Raw genomic sequence first — 10,074 nt, 5'->3', positions numbered from 1 at the left:
AAAGGAAATAAGAGAGCAGACAAAGAGAATAAACTACTTCACACCATTATAAATGGGCTCTGTGATAGAAGACCAATCAATGCATGTTCACAGGGGTTGCGTCTACACATGTGCTTTACTGAGTAGTACACTAATTTACTGTGTAGTAAATCATGACCATCTATACATGTGCAGCAACTGGGCTGGTGCAGACTAATTTACAGAGTCATCACATAGTCCCATCAGATACAGGTACTGTCTGAGAGGAGAGTAAATTAGGGTGCTTAAACACATGTGTAGATGGTGACATCGGGATTAGTTTACTCTGGCTTAAATTGCACTGGAGTTTATTCAGACACATTCACTGCACATAAAGACATGACCATGGTGGTCTAAACAGGAAATATGAACTATCGAAAATGCTATTGCATTAATATCATACATAAAAACAGAACTATTGTTGACCTATGACACATCAGGATGACTTTTACTGTGGCATTTTTCAAGCACTCTGAAAATTTACACCAGATGAGGATTTCCTCTAATGTTTACTATCGATATATCATTCAGGCCCCCTTATACATATAACATTTATGTTACAATTAAACACTTTGTTAGCTGTGGTAGATGTGCCACACATATGCCTCATTTAAGGTGCTATAAGGTTGCCAACCATTTTGATGTAGAACATTATAAGACAAAACATTTTTTATGGCGCCTTAAATTTGATGTGTAGCAGGTAGAGGGTCAGAGTAGACAATCCACTGATTGTCAGCTCCAGACAAAGGGGGTTAATTGGCGATCCCTCACATTTGAGGATGATCAGTCCCATGGGTCAAGTAAAGAGTTGCAAATGAAAATAATGCATATATCCATAACTGGGGACTCCTGGTGATCACTTCATCTGTCCCTGCCACTACCCATTCATTGTCCCAGGATTTTGTAGAGGTTATGGGTATTGGTTGGATCCAGTGGGAGAAGCCTGAGCAGGCTGTTGCACATTAGCAACCACAAGGATCTTGGTGGAGGAGAAACCTGTGTCTAGCAGCAAGGAGATCCAAGACCACTGGGGTTACTTTTCCACTGCAGCCTTCATCCACCTTCAGAGCCATTGAGAAGTATGCCTTCTTCATCTACCTGCTCCATTTTTGTGGTCTTTTTGTTATGTTGGACTGCTCTTCAGCTGATACCTCACTTTTGACTTTACCACCGTGGGTGATCCAACTAAAAGTACAAAATTCCCACTGGTGTTGCCCTTAGGGTTATCAGTACATGCAATCCTTTCCACCCCATCAAGGTGGTGGTGCAGTCAGGAGCCAATGATGATAATGAGATGATTCTTGCTCTAAGCCGTAGACCTGTGGGCAGCCAGCTTTCAACTTATGGTTGATGATTCTGGACTCTCCCTACAGTAGCAAATAGAAAAGACATGATTTTGATCTAATAACATATCCCATTGTGCTTTTATGTGAAAGTGTTTCAGAGGCCTCACTGTGTTGTGTGGATCAATTCCATACTTTCATGAACCTAACCTCCTACTGAAAAGGTTCATTTTGCAAATGATTTGCGGTTCTTTTTTCACTGAGCTATTGCTGTTGTGAAATAATATTTTCTATCATGTACTTAGCTCTGGTATGTAGCTAAACAGTAGCACAAATAAATAATTTATATATTAATTTTATTCATATATAAGCATATGGAATACATTGAAGGAAACCAACACAAAACCCTAAGTAAAACAGACAATAGTCCATTAGGCATGCCAATTTTTAACATGCAATTTAAGGGACTTTGAGTAGATGCAGAATTTCTTTTCCAAGTATGAATCATAGAAATGAACCTATAAAATTGTTATCTGGATGATAAATTAAACCTTTCGCATAAAAAGGGATTTAGAATTAAGGGGAAAAAAGACGCTATAATAATAAAAACAAGCGGAAACAAGCTACTAAGAAGAGCAGAAGATGTTAATATTTCTGTACCAGTTTTGAAAACTTTGTTCCAAGGGTATAAGAATAAACTGTGAAAGCCCTTTGAAATGGAAAATGCCCATAGTGCTTCAACAAATAATGAGCTATTCCAACCCCCCACCCTTAATTACAAGTTTTAAGAAGAATCACAAAACATTTTCAGATGTGAACAGAATCCAGATTTTAGCTTTTGTACAGTGAGATGTTAAGCTGCAGTACCTTAATGTTTCATTTCTCTTGTTCATCACATATCCTACCTTTACTGGTCTGCCACATCTTGATGTAAATATTATTTTAATGTTCTTATAAGGGGGAGACTAACTATTGTAATTCTATGTTGGGGGACAAGGCCCATGGGGCTGAGAACCCCATCTTTCTCTAGCTAGGCCTACCAGTCTAAACCCACCAGATAGGGTTTGACTCCAAGGCTCTAGCTCCTTAATCGTCTCAGGGTCTGTGGCTCTCCTTTTGTTTTCAATCTGGAGCCCAGGCTTTCTACTCCAGAGGCCCATTCGCTGGGCATAGAGCCAGCAGGCTGCAAGTTCCAGTCCAAGCAGCAACCCAAAGCTCCCACCCCACAAGGGTGCCCTTTCCTTTAGCTCAGGCTACTACCCAAGATCCCCCCACTGGGACCCAAGTTAAAAGTCCTGCAAACAGCTCTGAGCTACAGGCCCTATGCAGCTGCACGCTGTACTGCACTAGGCCCTTTGGCCTTTTATGACTGTGCCCAAGACACTAATGAGGCCTTCTCCTCCCGTACAGCCTCAACCACAAACCACCAGTTTAATCAACCAACAAATATATAAACAGTAAGTCAATAGGTTATAACCACAAAAAAAAAAAAAAAGAAAAAAAAAGAAAGAAAAATAGAAATTAAAGAAGGCAGCATGCCAGCTTACATTTCTTTGTGGCTTGGTGCTTCTGCTTCCCTGCTGTCTGTGACACTCCTCCCTGTGGTGCTGCTGCCACTTCTCTGAGGCTCATCAGGAGTTCTCTTCTCACAACAGCTGGACCAGCAGCTAAGCCTCTCTGTAGACTTGTCATGAACAACCTCCTCCCCCACTTTTGGCCACTGCCTCTACCTGCCACCAAGCTCAGGGTTTTTATAGTTCTGGTCTGCCCCCTTCCGGTCACCTGACTAGCTGGGCAGGCTCAGCTTTTAACCCCTACCTTGCCAGCAGGCTGTGCCCAAAAAATTCTGGTCTTAAAGGGACCAGCCTGCTTTCTGGTAACAGGGTTAAGGTTCCCTGTTACACCACCTGAGCTGTAAAACAACATGTTGTGAATTTGCTTCACTTAGTATATACTCTGAAATATGAAGGAACTTTATGACCATTAACAAATCAAATACCAGAGTGTTTTTGGTTGCACACTGAAGAAACATAATAGGTAAGGGCTATCCACTTCAGTTGCAATGACAGTTATCCTGACAACACTTACATGAGTCATTAACTAAACTTATTATTTTCCTCTTATTGTGATTTAACTGATATGGTCTTATGTTGTCATATAGTATATTAAGATTTTGATTATTGTCTGTGGGCTGTGAATATTGGTAAAAAAATCCACTTCAAATAATTATGAAAGTTAACATCTTATTTTTATACAGAATCTGGGTATCAGCAAGTGCCTGCATAGTTTGACATATTTTATCATGTTAGGATGAATTTAATTTTTTTACAGTCTTTGGTTTCATATAATGCCAACTTTTTGTTCTAAAAGATATCACTATCAAAATATCTATGATAGACAGGGTTTTTTTTTCATTTTTCCATTATTTGTACAACTAGTAATAGTGATTCTTATTAAGGTCAATCTAATTTATATATTGGCAGAGAGGAGCCATTACTTAATATTTATCATTACTTAAGTCACCATAACTCACTAAAATTATTTAGTAGATTTTGTAACTTTTCAACCCAAAGCCAAATCACACAAATCTATGCTCAGCCCTAATAACTGGATCAATAACTAAAAATGAATTATTAAATAAAAATGTAGTTCATGGAATGTTAATTTTGACCAGTCAAATAAAAAAGAGAGATTTTTTATAAAATCCTTAAGCATCCAGTCATATTGTCAAATCTCATTTATTGTTGGTGTTACTCCAATTAGGTGTAATGGGAGTTCTTCAAATTAATCAAAGGTATATTTAATTCAGTCCTTTCTTATCTATAGATTTTCAGGTCCCTAGCTAATGTAGAGACTTATCCACCCAAACATCCAAAGTCAGTATCTATTGGGATCACAGATGTGTGCCAAATTAACATTATTGCTACTCAGTTTAGTATTCTCCTACACAGTGGGCACATGTACACTGTGAAGTTGGAGAAGCACAGTTATTTAGTACTTGTTTTACCACCATTACTATGCAGTCCAAGTGGTGCATGGGTCATTTCCAGCCCTACTAAACAGTAGCCATGAGCTACTGCACAGTAGTATTAGCATCACGGTTTGTGCCCACTGGCACTACGTCACTGTAGCAATCAGATACGTCGTTGGAGCTCATCACTACAGCTGTGCAGCATCTCATGTGGATGTCCCCAGTGTTCAAAACATTAAAACCTAGGATCTTACTCCACAAAAGTTAATATTAAATGAGCCACTGACTACAGAGCAGATAACCTAATGAAACTATTTAAGCCAATATTACTTCAATTCAAGTTAAAGACTACATTCTTTTAAATGTAGTGGTGATAAGAGAGCAAGGAGGGGTGAAACTTGTAATCCTAATTTATTCAAGCCCTTTACCCACCTTTGAAAAATCCACAACTCTCAATGGCTCCCTACCTCATTTTCTCTCCCCTCTTCTTTCAATCCCCATCCCTCTCCCACCACTCAACTCAACAAACCAAACCAAACAAACACAAACACATCTCAGAAGTACAGTTCCAAAATCCAATAGCACAAAACCTCAGGGCACAACACTGTTTTCAATCACAGCCCAGTCTATATCCTGAGAAGATCCCTATGAATATTAGGGTATCAATGACTTTATATTTTATCTAAAACTGAAGGAAGTCTAGCTTGCTGTGAAAGATGACTGTAAGCCAACATTTCTTGTACTGAAAATATTCATACTCCTGGAAGTTGGCAAGTAAGTGGAAGGTATAGGAAAGCAGAAAGATTGAAAAAAAATGTGAAAAATATGAAGAAAAAGAAAGTAAAAGGAGAGGTTAGTAATGGCTGTAATAACAAAGTGTTACTTGTTTTATCTTCTTTACCACAGAAAAATAGCAGAGGAATCACCAAAGAACTGTAAGACCTGTTGTTCTGGGAGAAGGTAGGATAAGAAACAGAATGACTAGTTTTCCCTTAAACATATTCAACATTTTAAGCATAACAGCAGTTGCAACATCAGTAACAATAACAATTACCATTATCACCAGAAACATCTGTTTTCTTCAGCAGATCTCAGTGGGCGAATCTAGATGTCTGATTAATGAGCATGAATTAACTCCAGAGCTTCTTGCTCTGAAGATTTTTGTTGAGGCATGGGGCTGCCACGAAAAAAAGCTCTGAAGCAGGGTAGTACTTGTAAAATGTTGTGGAGTTCATTGGTTTCATGTGCCCTAATAGGGGCCTGCATGTAGATTCTACAATGTTTACTGTGCAATTATTTAATCAACTGTGCAGTAAACATCTTATGTAGATGCACCCAGTGTGTTTTACAAATGAGATCAGCACCTCTTCACCTCTATTATAATGTAAGAAAGACAAGTACAGCACCTTTCCAAAGATCACCTGGAAAGCTAGTGGGATTAGAACCCAAGTCCTGTAATTTTTAGTTGATCCACTAGTCTGCACTACTGCGCTGCACAGATATAGGGATGTATTTTTTTTTTCACAGGGGCCAATGCTTTCTCACAGCAAGTAATGCTTAACTATGCAATACGCCCACTGAAAACATCAGGACTAAGTAAAGAGTAAGGAACTGTTCAGTGTGAGGTAGAGTAGGTACCAGTAGCCCCATAGATTAGTTGGATTATTCAAAATACATTTGTTTTAATTGTCAGGCATTTTCTCATGTATGTATTTACTCTTTGTTCTGCAACAATACTATCCCTTTCACTTTGATCATCTTACATTCTGCTGTTGATGCCCCTTAATTAGTAAAAGGGATAGAGAAAATAAGGAGGCAAAAAGAGATCCATCCTCTAAGTCATTGCACGTTTATACATACACAATGGCAGATAAGGTTCTTTTGGTAAATGTGATATCTTTTAATAGACCAACTAGTTGGAAAAATTGTTCTTTGCAAGCTTCGAGGCACAAACACCCTTCTTCAGACATAGGGAGATTCTGGTATTGTTTTGTGTTATTCTAAATGGAATGGAAGCAAATATGCAAAATCCATGTCTGTGAAAATGCAAATGCATGGCAGTGAGGATCAGAGGCTAAGGGAGACAACATGTGTGAGACATGTAGTTGGGATGGGGGGAGTGGGGGAATGTAGACCTGGTGATAGAGTGTAGCTGGTAAAATGTAGTGAGGTTACCTGGGGTTACCAGATGTCCAGCACCAACATTTCCTTTTTAGACACTATGATCAATACAAGAAACCCATGGACCAACATATATATCTGCACATAACCAGCAATCACTCTAAGCATACTAAGAAAGCTATAATATACAGCTATAATATATGATACACACCCTAGCCCTCTCATATCAATGAATTTGCACTGAAAAGAACACTTGTGATCATCACCTCACAAATCTCAAAAGGGCTTTCACCCAATGAGGACACTCCTCCAGAGAGATAGATCACACTTTTGAAAGAGCCACTTGGATACCACATAAAGAACTGCTGGAGTATAAGAAGCAAATACCCACTAATTGAACACCATTAGTTATGACATGCCATCCCTCCCTGGAACCTATACAGAACATCCTCAAACAATTGCAGCCCATACTAAAAGAAGACCCAGTTCTTAAAGAGATCTTCCCAGAACCACCCATTCTGGCCTTTAAACAAGCACTGAACCTCCCCAATCTCATCACCAGAAGCAAAACACACCAAATGGATCCAGATCATGCCTGGATAAGAAATATAAAACCTGCTAACACATCTCTGCCACTCTCAGAATAACTACGACACAACAGAATCATCACCATTCCTGGACCTTAAACCTACACCTCCATAAATGTTATATATCTCATCCAATGCACCAAATGTCCTAGTGGAAAACATGTAGGAGAAAACAAGCAACAACTGCGTACCAGAATGAATGCACACCGAAAATCTATCAAAGACAAAAATAACCAATTACTTGTGGATGCATACTTTTCACAAGATAGCCACTCTCTCTCCAATCTCTCAGTTCCAACCCTCCAAGGGAATTTACAGAACATCTTTCATAAATAAGCCTACAAACTTCACTTCATCAATCTACTGGATACAAAAAATCATGGACTAAATACAGACATTTGATGGATGGCTGTAGCAGGGCACTAGGGTGCCTACTACTGGAGATAGGGAAAGGCTTAGCTGCCAGTTAGTAAGGCAGCAGGTGTTAGCTGTTGGAAGCTGATTAGATCAGCTGACTGCCAGGAGGCGAGGCTTGGCCTTCATAAAGAAGGGAAGGCAGAGGCCAGAAACAGTTACCCTCTGGCAGCCACAGGAGCAGCAGAGTTTATGCTGTCAGTTTGACCACTGCAATGATGCAACGGGAGGTAGAGAACCCCTGAGAGAGGTATGCGAGTGAGCCAGCATAGTTGTAGAGTTGTGATTATTACACTGGAGGACTGGGCGAGGCTGTAGGGGTGGAGGAGGCCTCAGCAGGAGCTCCCCAGTACAGTGGGAGAGCTCCTGGCACCAAGGAGGGTGCCGTGAGTGGGGGGTCCCAGCCCCAGCGTGGGCAGTACCGGGACAGGCCCCAATTGGGAAGGGCCCAAGTTGTGCGTAGACGGGCCCGAGTGTGGGCAGTGAGCGCAAGAGGCATGAGCGAGGGCCCCAGTGGGGGCACAGAAGGCCCGAGTGCGGGCAGCGAGCGCAAGAGGCGTGAGCAAAGGCCCAAGTTGGGCATAGACAGGCCCAAGTGTGGGCAGCAAGCACAAGAGGTGCAAGCGAGGGCCCCAGGTGGGGCATAGGAAGGCCCAAGTGTGGGAGGCGAGAGCAAGAGGCGCGAGCGAGGGCCCCAGTGGGGGCATAGAAGGCCCGAAGTGCGGGCGATGAACATAAGGAGCATGAGCAAGGGCCCCAGGGTGGGCAGCCAGCTCAGGAGGTGCAACCCCAGGCATGAATGCGGGCAGAGAGGCCGCAGGGAGTGCAGGACGCAGGATGGCATGCGAGCGGCCACGGAGTATAAAGGAGGCAGGCCCGAGCGGGACGCTGCCTGTGAGATACGAAGCCCCGAGAGGGGAGTAAGCTGGTTGGGGAAGTCCGTGCTGGGCGAGGAGGGGCACAGTCAGAGAGAGCCGCCCCAGGAGGGGGCGCGTGTATTGGGTTGGCCCCGGGATAACACCAGCACTGGGACTCAGAGGAAACCCCAGCACAGTGAGACTGGCCCTGTGCCAAGAAGGGTAGGAAGACAGCCTCCTTCACTGAACAAACAAGATCAAAGATGTGGCGGGCGAGACAAAGGATGTGAAAGACTTGGTGTGGTAGACAGGGACACTAGGGGAGGTCACGGCACCCGTAGGGGTTGTCCTGCCACAGTGGTGCATTGGCCGGGAACGGCTCAGCCGTGCGTTGAGCAGGAGCAGAACGAACCCGAGGGTGGTGATCACAATTGTGTACAGACACTTGGGGTAGACGGGGAGTGAGACTGGCCCAATAGGTCTGGTGCCAGAAGGTCTAGACCCATTGCCCAGTTTGGGAAAACTGAAGCCGACCCAGTGAGGGTAGGGCTGCAAGTGAAAGGATGCAGGCCTGGAACAAGAAAGGTCGGAGGTTCAACCGTTCGGTCCAAGGAAGGAGGATCGAAGAATTGGAGGCAGAAGTAACCCGGTTAGAATGGGTATTGGAGGAGATGGAGAAACCGGGGAGAATTAGCGTGAAGAAATTGGTGCAGGAATTGCGGGACAAGCTGCAGGCAAGTGAGGAATGAGCAGCACAGATAGAGAGCCTCCAGGAGGACCTGGAGAGATGGCGGACGAGGTGCTTGGGGGCCGAGCACATAGTGGATCAGCTTCAAAAAGAATTGAGTGAAAGTCGTATTCAAACGCAACAGAATAGTGAGATTATAAAGAGAGAGATGGAAAAGATACAGACTTTCATGGATAACTCAGAAAGGGAGAAACAGGCCCTGGAAGGAGATCTGAAGATCTCGAGGAAGGAAAAGGAGATGTCCACCCAGTTACAGGGGGTGGAAGCAGAAAAAGAAAAGCTTGTACAGCAGGTACGAGATATTGGGACCCAATTGCAGGGCATCGAGGCTGATTGAGATAAATTGGAAAAGCAAGTACGGTCTCTTGAAATTTGCCTAGCGGATACCCAAGCCAAGGGGGCAGACCTGAACAGGGAGAAAGAACAACTGCAACTGGAAGTGCAAAGGATGACTCCAGAAGTGCAGAAACTAAAAAGGGAACTTGAGGGACTTCGGACAGAGCAGAACAGGAGTATGGAAAACTCTAGCTTAGCAGTCGAAGTGGAACCGAAAGGAGAGAAAGAGCCGGAAGAATCCAGAGCAGAGAAAGAACGACGGACCCCACACAAGGAGGCTCTGCTAATGTTCCTGAAGGAATGGGGCCTGAGATGGGAACGGTGGCATAGGCAGGGCGTGATGGAAAGGGAACAGCTGAGATGCCAGCTGAAGGAGTTACTCCAACCTCGAGAGGAGGGGGAGAACGTCCAAGTTCCCACAGGGGGTGAAGTGTCTCTCACACCTGGCGGAGATGCAACACCATCGGCCAGGGGCCTAACACAGCCTAGGCCCAAGGAATGCTGGATGAGAAGGCGGCAAGCGGAGCCCAGCAAAAAGGAAGGTACCAAGGGGCTGGGGACAACGAGTAAAAAGCCATTACTAAGAGGGGAGGCAAAGCAAGTGAGAAGGCCTGAGATTTATGTTAACAGCATCCCCAGGCTCGTCGGGTGGTGCTTGTTGAGGGCTATCCTTGAGGAGAAGGTAGGAAGGGTAGCCTACGTTAAGATCTATAAGGGGCCCCGGGAAGAATCTACGAGG

Source organism: Crocodylus siamensis, chromosome 5, assembly GCF_052110815.1.
Source record: "Crocodylus siamensis isolate JL-2025a chromosome 5, ASM5211081v1, whole genome shotgun sequence".
Lineage (NCBI taxonomy): Eukaryota > Metazoa > Chordata > Crocodylia > Crocodylidae > Crocodylus > Crocodylus siamensis.
The sequence above is the reverse complement of the archived record's forward strand: the minus strand, read 5'-3'. Positions refer to the sequence as shown.